Source organism: Suricata suricatta, chromosome 1 (genome assembly GCF_006229205.1).
Source record: "Suricata suricatta isolate VVHF042 chromosome 1, meerkat_22Aug2017_6uvM2_HiC, whole genome shotgun sequence".
NCBI lineage: Eukaryota > Metazoa > Chordata > Mammalia > Carnivora > Herpestidae > Suricata > Suricata suricatta.
In genome coordinates, this window is record NC_043700.1 from 94,325,100 (window position 1) to 94,337,237 (window position 12,138).

The following is a 12,138-nucleotide window of genomic DNA, read 5'->3' on the forward strand; positions in this document are numbered from 1 at the left end:
CCACTGTCAGTCATCCTCTGGAAACAGATGATCCTCTTCAGAATTATGGTCCCAAGATCCGTAGTAGCCTAATGCTACGTTACAATGCCCACGTCATTCACCTCACTTCATCTCATCACAGTGGGCATTCTACCATCACACATCATCCCAAGAAGAAGGGTGAGTACAGTACAATAAGATATTTTGAGAGACAAAGAGAGAGAGAAAGACCATTCACATAAATTTTGTTACAGGATATTGTTATTATATTATTAGCTATTCTTATTATTCTCTTACTGTGCCTAATTTACAAGTTTAACTTTCTTACAGGTACCTAGGTCTAGGGAAGAACATAGTATATATAGTGTTTGGTACTATCCACAGTTTCAGGCATCCGTCCACTAGAAATCTTGGAATGTATCCTCTACAGATAAGGGGTAAGTACTGTATTACTTTCTCCAAGCTTCAGTTCCCATAGCAGCTTCTGGTATCTCTGAAAGGGCTCCTTTTACCATTTGTCAAGCATTATATATAGGAAATCTTATATTCTGTCTCTTTCACTAGTGTGAATGCAATGTGTACATAGACGAGGGTTTGGTTTTCTCTTACTTTTTTTTTGCTAGCAAGGCTAGCACTGTGTATTAAACAGTTAAACTTATTTATTAAATAACAAAAGACAACTTTGACATTAGTTGATATGAGGTCTTTGATAAAATGTATTTCTATTAATATTCAGAACTATTATCCCCATTTTACAGTTAAGCAAACTTAGGCTCTGAAAAGTTATGTGACTTCCTTTCAAAAACTGGTAAGAATTTATTGCTCTAGCAGATCTTAGAGATGTTCCATTTTCATGTTGTAGCTCAGTATTTTTATTCGTATCTGTCATATTACTCTCTCTTAAATTTTTAGAGAACTTTAAAATAGTGATAAATACGCTTATTACTTTTATGCTTATTAGTATTTTATAATTGACCTGAATTCTACCTATGTGATACGACTAAAAAAGATACAGGTGAACTTTGTTAACCTCTAAATTCTCTTCCTCTGTACTAAATGTAGAACAAACAAACATCTCTCTTTTGCTGTCAAAGTACTTCTAAAAAAGCAGTGTGGGAGAACCCACAGGATCTCTGTCCCTCAATAGTCCCAGGGATCCTGACAATCCTGACATTTCCAGGGACCAGAATCCTCTGCTTAGGACTGTAAAACACTTTAGGTTACTGGTTTTTGTAGCAGCAGGTTGCCTTAAGAGTAAAAACATTAGGGCAGATGGTATTAAATTATTAAACAGAGACATCATTCAACGAATAATGGTGGAAATTATGTCCTGATGGGAGACTTGATTCAGAAAAAGTAACCTGATTTGACAAAAATGTAGCTTATGTAGTTAAAACACTTAGTGTTCATTTTAGGATGAGGTTAGAAGAAATTTGAGGTCAGCTCTACAAGTGAGGGGGGGTATGCATATTAAGCATAAATATAAAAAAGAGACAGATGAGACAGAGGCAGAGACAGAGAGAGAGAAGTGCCATTAGTTTTATTTTCTGTACTTTTCTTCTACCTAGGCTTTTCTCGTGTTAGTCAGTTCTGAAGAGGACTGTTCTGAAATTCAGTCTGTAAGCCTTGTTAAATGAGATTAGTTCAGAGAATCTCTGAGAAATGACTAAAAAGCTAAAAAAAAATGCATGAGGACTATGGAGGTCCCACCCTAGGACTGACAGCTTATAGTAACACTAAGGAAATGAAAGCACGCCATATAGAGACTTTACCTGTTGAATGACAATGATTTTGGTCACTCATCCTGTTTACAACACCTTATAGAAAGGATTGATTTACATTAATCCAAGATTCCCCAGAAATTTGAATATATAGTGGAGGAGAAAAGGCAAATACAGAAAACAATCAAAAGACTTTGAAAGCTAGGAGAACAAAAGGGATAAGAAAGGGGAAGTAAAACAAAAAAGTAAAGTAACTTGGATGTTAGAGAGAAGTTGAATGCTACAAATTATCTGCTCAGAGGCTACTAGGAAACCTTTAAACAGGATTCCTTTCCGGCATAGGGCATTTTGAGTAATAAACGTAACTGATCGCTTTGTTATGAGGAAAATATTACATCATATAAACAGCCATTTATCCAATTTGATTCCAACAGATCAAAACGAAAACCAGTCAAAATCACTAATAAAGTAAAAAACTATGACAACATAGTTCTAGAATTCTCACATCTCGTTAGTTGAGTAATCACACAATCAGGTGAGTATTTAAAAGACATGTATTGACTAAATTAGAAATGCAACAATTCACAAGGTAGTTCAGTAGACTACTTTGCAGTATTTATTTAATGAATTAAATTAATTTTGTGCTTTCTAACTTAAAGCCTGAGTTTTCTTGGATCCCACTAGAAAATCGACTTTTCTCTAAATACATTTTGCTGAGAAACCAAACCCCAGTTATATTAAATTTGCTTGCATAAACAAAACACTACCGAGGCGGAAATAAGTCTGTAGCATTATTTCAGCAAATACACGAATGTATATAAGTAACATACTTCTGTAAGCCTTTAATAGCAACTATTTTTAGGGACTATGATAAAACTTGATTTTGAGTAAATTAGATTTTGAAACCTCAAAACTGAAATAGGTTTGGCATTTCCTCATCACTGGAAACTGCCCATGTTATTAAATAAGAAAACTGAGAACTGTATTTTCCGTGAAATTTTTGAAATGCCACAAATGGCATGAAATGATATTTGGCTATGTCAGTGTAGTCTTGAGTCTCTTTTGGCTGAGACGCTATCCGAAGACAAATAATGCCAATTTGCCTATATGTACTTCATCCTTCAGTCCTACTTTTCTACCCCTTCATGAACATGTACTGAGATCAGCTGCAAGAAAAGGTCCTTAAAGTAGTATCATAATGGTCATGCTTCAAAATCAACATGCCAAATACTGCCCCTTGGTATTTAACTATGCCCCGCATTCTTCTTTCTGTGGAGTAGAACTAGCAAATCATATTATGCTAATTCACTGATGATTTGCTGTCCCCATCTGCTACTATGGAAAAAGATTAAAGAAAACATTTATTAAGCTTCTACTATATGCCTAATAATTAAGAAACAATCCTTATTCTTGAGGACTTTATATATTATTGGGAGGCTGACCGTAAATAGGTTATTAAAATGCAATAGAGGGACACCTGTGTGGTTCAGTCGGCTAAGTGTCTGACTCTTGATTTTGGCTCAGGTCATGATCTCATGGTTCATTAGTTCAAGCCCTGCATTGGGCTCAGAGCTGATGGCATGGAGCCTGCTTGGATTCTGTCTCTCTCTCTCTCTCTATCTCTCAAAATAAAAAAATAAACTTAAAAAATAAAATAAAATGCAACAAAATGAGTACGGTGACATGATAACAAAATGCTATACAAGGATTCAGAAGAGAAGCATCTAATATGGTGTTAGAGATAAAAGATGCTTAGTGCTCACTAAAAATATCTAAAACTATAACAAGATTAAAATTTTAAATTATGATTTGTCAATATACGTCTGGTCAAGAGTAAATTCATCAATTAGCTAGATGTCCTTGAGCAATTTCCTCACCTCCTCATTTTTGTGTTTAAAATAGGAATAATAGTATCAATTACAAAGGACTTTACTAAATATTAAGTGTCTAGTGCATTTGGTTTAGAAGAAATTTAATTTTTGTTCTCAGATTTATATAGGGAGGTAATAAAAACCAACTGTGTGTGTGTATATATATATCAGGGGAATTATGTAAATATAATGGAATGAATAGTAAAGTTTTATTTATCTTTTTAGTGATTTTATTTTGGATCTGACTGAAAATGTTGTAAATTATGGAAAAACATCAGGGATAACACTGCAGCTCAAGGCCATTTTTACTTGAATGCTATTATTTTTAAACTATATTCATAATGATTTTCTCACAAATATAGTCTGAGCTCAGTAATTTCTCAAAAATCATGGAATCAATAGTTTAGAATCCAAAAGGTTTGTTTAATAAGTTAGAATTACTTTTTTAATTTAATGGATTATTTGATAGTAGAAAAAATTTAGATCTACTGTGTGCGGTTTTAATAAAAGTGCAAAGTTTATAAAGACTTTGCAACCTTGAACTTTGTCTTGATTGAAGCTCATACACAAAGATTTTACAAGCCTAGTCTATCTTTAGTACAGAAAGAGGTGCCAAGTATTCATAGTTATGGTCCCTGCCCTCAGGAAAATTGATGTGTACGTGGTGGAATGCCAAATGGCATAACATAGGTAATAATGTGGTGGTGAGATCATTGGATATGGATTAAATATAGAACTAAACAGATAAAAAGGGGCTGGTTTTCCCAAGGAAATCTTGTTAATTCCTACTTCTATACTTGTCCCCCTCTAATTCATTCTCTACCCACAGGGTCTCTACACACTGGGAACATATGGTTCTTTAAAAATATTTATTGTATCTTTCCAACTTCTTACTAAAAACGCCACGATGTCTTTCACTGAACTGGGGAAGAAGACTGAAATGCATACTATGCTCTATAAGATATTTCATGATCTGAGCTCTGCCCATCTCTCCTGTCGTATTTATAAAGTGCTCAAGAAGACTTGAGCTTCTATGACTCTTCTGTCTTCACAGGTCCAAACTGACTCAGTGTCACACTTGCTCTTCCCCCCAGCTTTTTTTTTAATGTAACATTTTATCATAAGCATTTTCTTATATAATAAAATATTTTTCACAAAATGACTTTTAGTAGCAACATAGAAATACATCACATTTTAAATCATTGTGATGGGCTAACTTTAGTTTCTCTCACCTAAAAAACACTTTTCCTTATTGGGATAAATTTCCTTTTACCCATCAATTTTCTTTTGCTCTGAACTCATGATTTGGGTAGAGTTCTTTCTGCTCTCAGTGCCAGAGGTAGATTCTACTCAGTTTAAACTCTGAGTCAATTTGAGTGGCAGACACTGGGAATATTGCCCTGAAGACTTGTATATATAAAAAAAAAAAACAACCAAGAATAGAATCTACAGGCAAAGAAAGGTTGAATTCTTGAGGGCTATTTTTTAATTCTGCGTCCATCCATTTCTCAAACTAGCTCTAATTCTGATCTATTCATTTAAGTTTTCTTAAAATTTCACAGTTAATATCTCAGCAATCTAGCTTTGTCCTCTTGACTAATGTGAGATAAAATATTTTATTTATTAATTTATTTAATTTATTTAATTTATGCCCCTGGTTTCTGGCACAGAATTCCTAAAACCTTTGCAACTTCCTAAGTGATCAAAATATTAGAAATATCTTGTATTCTAGTATTTGGTCTTTGACCTTAGTTCTTGACATAGGACTCCTGAAACACTTTAATTTTCTGGGCTACAGGAATGACTCTTGAATGAGGACTGATCCCTAGAAAGACCAAGCCATGATTAGAAGCTTGGAATTTTCAGCTCCCTACCTCCCATTCTCTTGAGAAGGGAAGGGCTGAAAAGAGAGTTTGTGATTGATCATGCCTACATGATGAAGCCCTGAATAAAAATTCCAGTTGTTTGGGGTTTGGAGAGCTGCCAGGTTGGCCAACACATTTGCATATGAGGAGGGTGACACTCTCTAACTTCCTAAGAAAAGAAGCTCCTATGCTCAGGACCCTCCCATACCTCACCTTATACATTTCTATATCCAGCTGTTCATATCATTATCATATCCTTTAATAAACTGGTAAACATGTTTCCCTGGGTTCTGTGAGCCACTCTAGCAAAGGGTGAAAGGGCCCCAGAAATCTAGATCAGTAGCCAAGTCAGACAGAAGTTGCGGGTAACCTGGGGACCTACTACTTGCAAAGGACACCTAAAGAGTCTTGTGGGACTGAGCCCTTAACCTCAGGGATCTGACATCACCTCCAGGTAGACAGTGTTAGAATTGAGATAAATTGTAGGACACCCAGCTGTCCATGACAGAGAACTGCTTGGTGTGGGAAAAACTCCACACATCTGGTGTCAGTGTTGTGAATTTGGGGTAGTAGTATGAGAGTAAAGGAGAGCTGCAAAAAAGAAAGACATGGGAGGTAGACTGAACTGAGTTTTTCTAATGTATCTGTTTTTTTTTAGGAATTGAGTTAATGTTCCAAAGGGCAAGATCATTTTTAAAATTTTTGATACATGCTTCCAAGTTGTTTTTAAGAGGCGAGAATGCCCTTCCCAACTCAAAGAAAAAAAAATCTAAGGGAGAAGATAGAATCTGTACCTTAGATTCTTCAACTACTTACTTACAAGATGGACTAACTTGTAAGTTGGAAGTGATTTGCATTTTAGTATATGGGAAAAATGACAAGAAATGAACCCATTTGAGGACTGATTAACTCTGTTTTCTTTTTTTCTTTCTTTTTTATTTATTTTTTAATATTTTTTATTTATTTTTGAGAGACAGAGAGAGACAACATGAGCAGGGGAGGGTCAGAGAGTGAGGGAGACACAGAATTTGAAACAAGCTCCAGGCTTTGAGCTAGTTGTTAGCACAGAACCTGGCACAGGGCTAGAACCCACGAACTATGAGATCATGAGCTGAGCCGAAGCCAGACGCTTAACCGACTAAGCCACCCAGGCGTCCCTAATCTCAGTGTTTTCAACATTAAGGACATTTAAATGATTATGAATGGATGGAAAGTAGTTATAAAATATTAGATAATTTAAAAAATTATGAATATGTAGCCTAGATATCTGAGAGATGTAACCCAATTAGCCAACGACTTCCCAGAAGCCATATATATTGTAGAAATATACTTTTTTTTCCTATGCGTTTAATTTTAGTCAACTCTTTTACATTTTACCTCATAATCATGGTATAAGGATTATTTTATTTGTTTGGGCCTCTAGGCCTATTTTAAAAGCCAAATGAGAACCATCCAATTAAAACTAAATAGAGAAATAAAAACTTTGGCAAATTGGTCATTTGGATGATTATCTGTTTGGTGAACTGACTTTTGAAGAACTGACTTTCAACAAAATGACCTAGACACAAATCTAGGTCTATGAATAGCCTTTGTTTATGAGACTTTACTAGTCCACAAAAGACGAACTCTAAAACCAAAACCTGGGCATGAAATAAAGAAGGGCAGATTTGGATGACTCAGTCAGTTAAGTGTCAGACTCTTGGCATTGGGCTCCATGCTGACGGCTTGGAGCCTGCTTGGGATTCTCTTCCTCTCCCTTTCTTTCTGCTCTCCCCCCAGTAAATAAATAAACTTAAAAAAGGGCAGATTTTAATTGGACATAAAGAAAAATGTGCTAATTTTAATTGGGTTGTTTTTTAATATGCTTAGACACTTATCTCTGAAGTTCTTTTCCAGGCCTATGAGGATAACACCTCTCTCAATCCCAAACCAAGGATAATGGGAAAGTCAAACACAGGGAAGTGCTAAAGGATCCAGGAATATATGTAGAGGAAAAGTTCAGAGGAATGCAACTAAGGGGAAAACAAAAGCTCCGAAAGCACTGGCTGGGCACAATAAGGACAAACTACAAGGATTTTAAGCATTCACACTATTATTGGAAGCAGCAGTGTGGACACAGACAGGAATATGACGCCTATGACTGTTTCTTTAGAGGCACAGCCTGAGCGACATTTCTGTGCAAATGATTTATTGAGAGAATTCTCTAAGGAGAAAGGGAGTAAGGGAGTCTGGATGGCAGGAGAAAGCTAAGCATGAATTTGGTCTCAGCTGGAGTCCAGCTTCAGCATGATCCCAGAGGCAGTCTTGAACCTGAATCCCACCTCAAAACTGATCCTTCCCAACAGTTGGCCGTTGCCCCGTGGCTGCTGTTAACACTCCACACATGATTTGTTTTGTGGCTCACTTTAGGCACTTGGGGATATTATACCTACATTTGTGAAACGCCAAGTAGGAGTCATTAACCATCTCTACCTCTTATGCATTAGGTAATAGATAATCTGAGGGAGCTATATTTTCTATGACTATTTTTATGTTTATTAAATTACAGGGGCAAAGTTGAGACAAAGTTGACCTTGTTTAGTCATTAAATCATGTTGTTGATGTTAGAGCTACAGAACTGTTTTTCATCAGTAGGTACATTAGCAGACTAAAGACTTCTTGGGTATACATTTTCTCCTATTTTTAAAAAATTTTTTTAATGTCTTTAATTTATTTTGAGAAGAGAGATGGGCAGAAAGAGGGAGAGAGAGAATCCCAAGCTGTCAGCATAGAGCCTGACACAGAGCTCAATCTCACAAACCATGAGCTCATGAACTGAGACAAAATCAAGAGACTGTCACTTAACTGACTGAGCCGCCCAGGCACCCCTTCCCTAAATTTCTTGTATCATTTGTTCCATTAAAACATATTTAAATTTATGTGACTATTTTTCTTAATAAGGGCTGTGATTGTTTATTTGAACTTCATCGTGACACATGCAGTGGGACTATAAAATGGTTTTAACCCATCCTATTTACTTTGTGGAATGGCAAATGAGCTGAGTTAGACCACAAAGTGCTGGACTGGATTTGAAGATTGGCAAATGTTAATTCTGACCGGCTTCAGTAGTGTCTTATTTCGTTTCACCACTGAAGCAGTAAACAAGCAGTACAAAGGTTCCATGAATGAGGATACAAATAATTGACTGGAAAGAGCCTACAAAGGCTACCCTGCAGTTCTTAAAGAGACATGCCAATGGCTCAGGAGTTGGCAGCTTGTAGGTATTGAGAATCCTGCCCAGTGATCGATAGTAGCTGAGAAATGAAGGTATTTTATCCATTAGATGGAGACAGGGGCCACCTTGGCACTCAGCTCTCCTTTTACCAGTATAGAAGGCACTTCTTTCTATGCCACAGGTACTGTTTAGTTTCTTACTGCTGCATTAGGCCTATTACTATGGGCACACAAACATAATCAGCTTAACTATTGGAGACCTAGGGTGAGTAGGCTCACTGTAAAGAAAAAACACATAAATTAAATCTATTTCTGGACCAAAAAATCCAACTATACAAAAGTATTCTAAATTGTGTATTTAAAGACTGACTCCATCTGACCACAAGACTGGTTGATTAGGTTCAGAAAAATTGGTCAAATGCTAAATAATCAGTATAATTTAATCAATATACATAGGTTCAGTGATCACTTCAATAAGAATAGAACTGTTAAGATTCTGGCAAATTGGGGCACCTGGGTGGCTCAGTCGGTTTAAGTGGCTGACCTGGTTTCTGCTTCGGTCATGATCTCACTGTTTGTTAGATCGAGCCCCATGCTGGGCTCTGTGGGACTGCCGAGCCTGCTTGGGATTCTCTCTCTCTCCCTCTCTCTCTCTGCCCCTCCCCTGCTTGTGCTGTCTCTTTCAAAATAAATAAATAAACTTTAAGAAAAGATACTGGTAAATTACTTTCTGTGGAACACAGTAAGCACTTGCAACATGTATATGGGATGAATCATTTTATTTTCTGTGCAACTTTACTTCAGGAAGTGTTCAAATATGTTTAAAAAATATACTTATGTATTTATTTCACATTGTAGTCCATTCTGCCTACAAAAAGTAAAAGATCTTTAATACTATTGAAAGACTATTATTATCAGGAACTCCCTGCTGTCAAGTATGAATCCTGTGATTTTTGTTCTCTAGAGCCTAGGGTGCAAACTTTACTTCTCAAAAAACACCTCTCCTCTATCTCTTACCTCTTTGTCTCTTTCTCAAACACTCACATACATATCTTCTTTGGAAATCAGATTTCAATTTCCAGTTAATCCAGATATTTTTGGATGACAACCCTCTTTAATGGATTTCCACAGTTCAGTAAAATTTTATGAACAACAGATCTGCCTGTTTTGTGTGTGTGTGTGTGTATTTGTGTGCGTGTGTCTGCATTTATCTATTCATCAGTGATTGCTTATTCTAGCTACCACCTAGAGTCAGGCCAACAGTGTATATGGTCTGCATATTCTTTTGTCAACTCTAAGACAATCCACTCATCTCTCTTCCATTGCATTTGCTGTCTACTTCTTTAGGGATAGGAAATCATTATATACCTATTTATTATTAGAAAATTAATCAAGCCAATTTAATATATTGTGGATTCCCCTTGGAGGGTAGGGGCATACAATTCAACTCAATTATTTTATCCTTTAAAATTAATTACACATATGTATCATTAAAGGATTTATTCTATAGAGAAATAATTGATAATTTAATTCCTCAGGCACACTTTAATAAATACTATAATAATGAATTTGATAACTACAATTCCTAAAGTACACTCTTTGAGGAACCATAATGAAAATTCTTAGCATTATTTCACTGGATTAAGAGATTTTATGAATAGCAGAAATACTGAAAGGATTTTAAAAATTATGCCAAATTAAATCATTTAGTAAAGAAGAGAATAACAAAAGATGAAAGCCACTTCTCAAAAAAATATAAGCCATATTTATAGGTAGGGAAAAAACTACTGTTTTTCTGCAGCCTAGGAAATAATTCAGCAGCGGTAACAGAAGAGCTTGCTCCCTGCATGAAAACACAGGGATTCGTCGAGCACAGGCTGCTCCTAACCATTAGGCTTGACAACTCACCATCATATTCTTCCTGAACATTTGGAGCTTTGATACTATCAAGATTTTTTATTCAAGTTTCGGAATCATCATATTAAGGATTTGAGTTTAAATTATCCATTAACAACTTTCTGGTCCATGATATTGAAATACAACACTCTTATATCTTCACTTTCACTCATCACCATGCAATTTGCTCCTATTTAGTGTTATAATGGGCTAAGCCATTTTGAGTAGCGTTTTTCTTTAAATACAGCTATTATTCCAGAGTTTTGCCAGCCAGTGACAGAAATCTAACCCCATGGTTTTAAATGGAAAAAAAAGGAGACTTTTTGGCTCTGATAACTAAATCATGAACAAGAATGCACTAGCTGAACCCCGTCTCAGTGTCAGATTTCCTCACCATATCCTTTCCTCTGTTTCAAGCTGTAAATCCTCTTCAGTCTCTTAGTATCTTGTTTTCACTAGCATCAGTGTCACCTTCTTCCAGATTTGCTTGTGTGGTTCTGCAGATGCTAACTGTACCCCTGGATTCAAAGTTATATACTTCACAACATAGAAAGCTCCAGACTGTACTACTAGCTGACCTTTTAGGTATAAGATTGTTTTTCTTTTTTTAAATTGAGATAGAATTTGCATAGCAAAACATTCATCTTTTAATGTGTACAATTCAGTGCTTTTTAGTAACTCACTAAGTTGTACAACCCTTACCTCTATCTAATTTGATAACATTAGCTTATCTTGAAAAGAAACCTTTTATAAACTAGCAGTCAATCCCCATTCCCCACCCCCTTTCTTTCCTCAGCCCCTGGAAATCACTAAACTACTTTCTGTCTCTATGGATTTGACTATTCTGGACCTTTTATATAAATGGAATTATACATGGGCTCCTGAGTGGCATACTCCGTTAAGTGTCCAACTCTTAATTTCCACTTGGCTTGTGATCTCAGGGTCATGAGATTGAGCCCCTAGCAATAGTCTCTGTACTGAGCATAGAGCCTGCTTATGACTCTCCCTCCTTCTGTCTCTGTCTCTCTCCTGCTTTCTCACTCTCTCTAAAAGAAGAGAAGAGAAGAGAAGAGAAAAGAAAGAAAGAAAGAAAGAAAAAAAGAAAGAAAGAAAGAAAGAAAGGAAGGAAGAAAGGAAGGAAGGAAGGAAGAAAAAAAGAAATGGAATATATAAAATAAGGGACATTTTGTGTGTGACCTTGTATTTAGCATAATACATGCTGTAGCATGCATCCACGCTTGCATGGCTATATAATATGGACAAACTACTTTTGTTTATCCGTTCATCAGTTCTTTCTACTTTTTGGCTATTAAGAATAATTCTGCTATAAATATTTGTGTGCAAGTTTTAAAGTGGACACATGTTTTATATCTCTTGGATATAGGTCATAGTCAAACTACTGGATTACATAGTAATCCTCTGTATAACTTTTGGGGAACTGCCAAACTGTTTTCCAAAGATACTGTATTATTTTATATTCCCATTAGCAATATATGAAGGTTCTAATTTCTCCACATTCTCCCCAACAACGGTTATTGTCCATCTTTTTATTCTAGCCATCTTAGTAGATATGAACTGGTATCTCATTGTGGT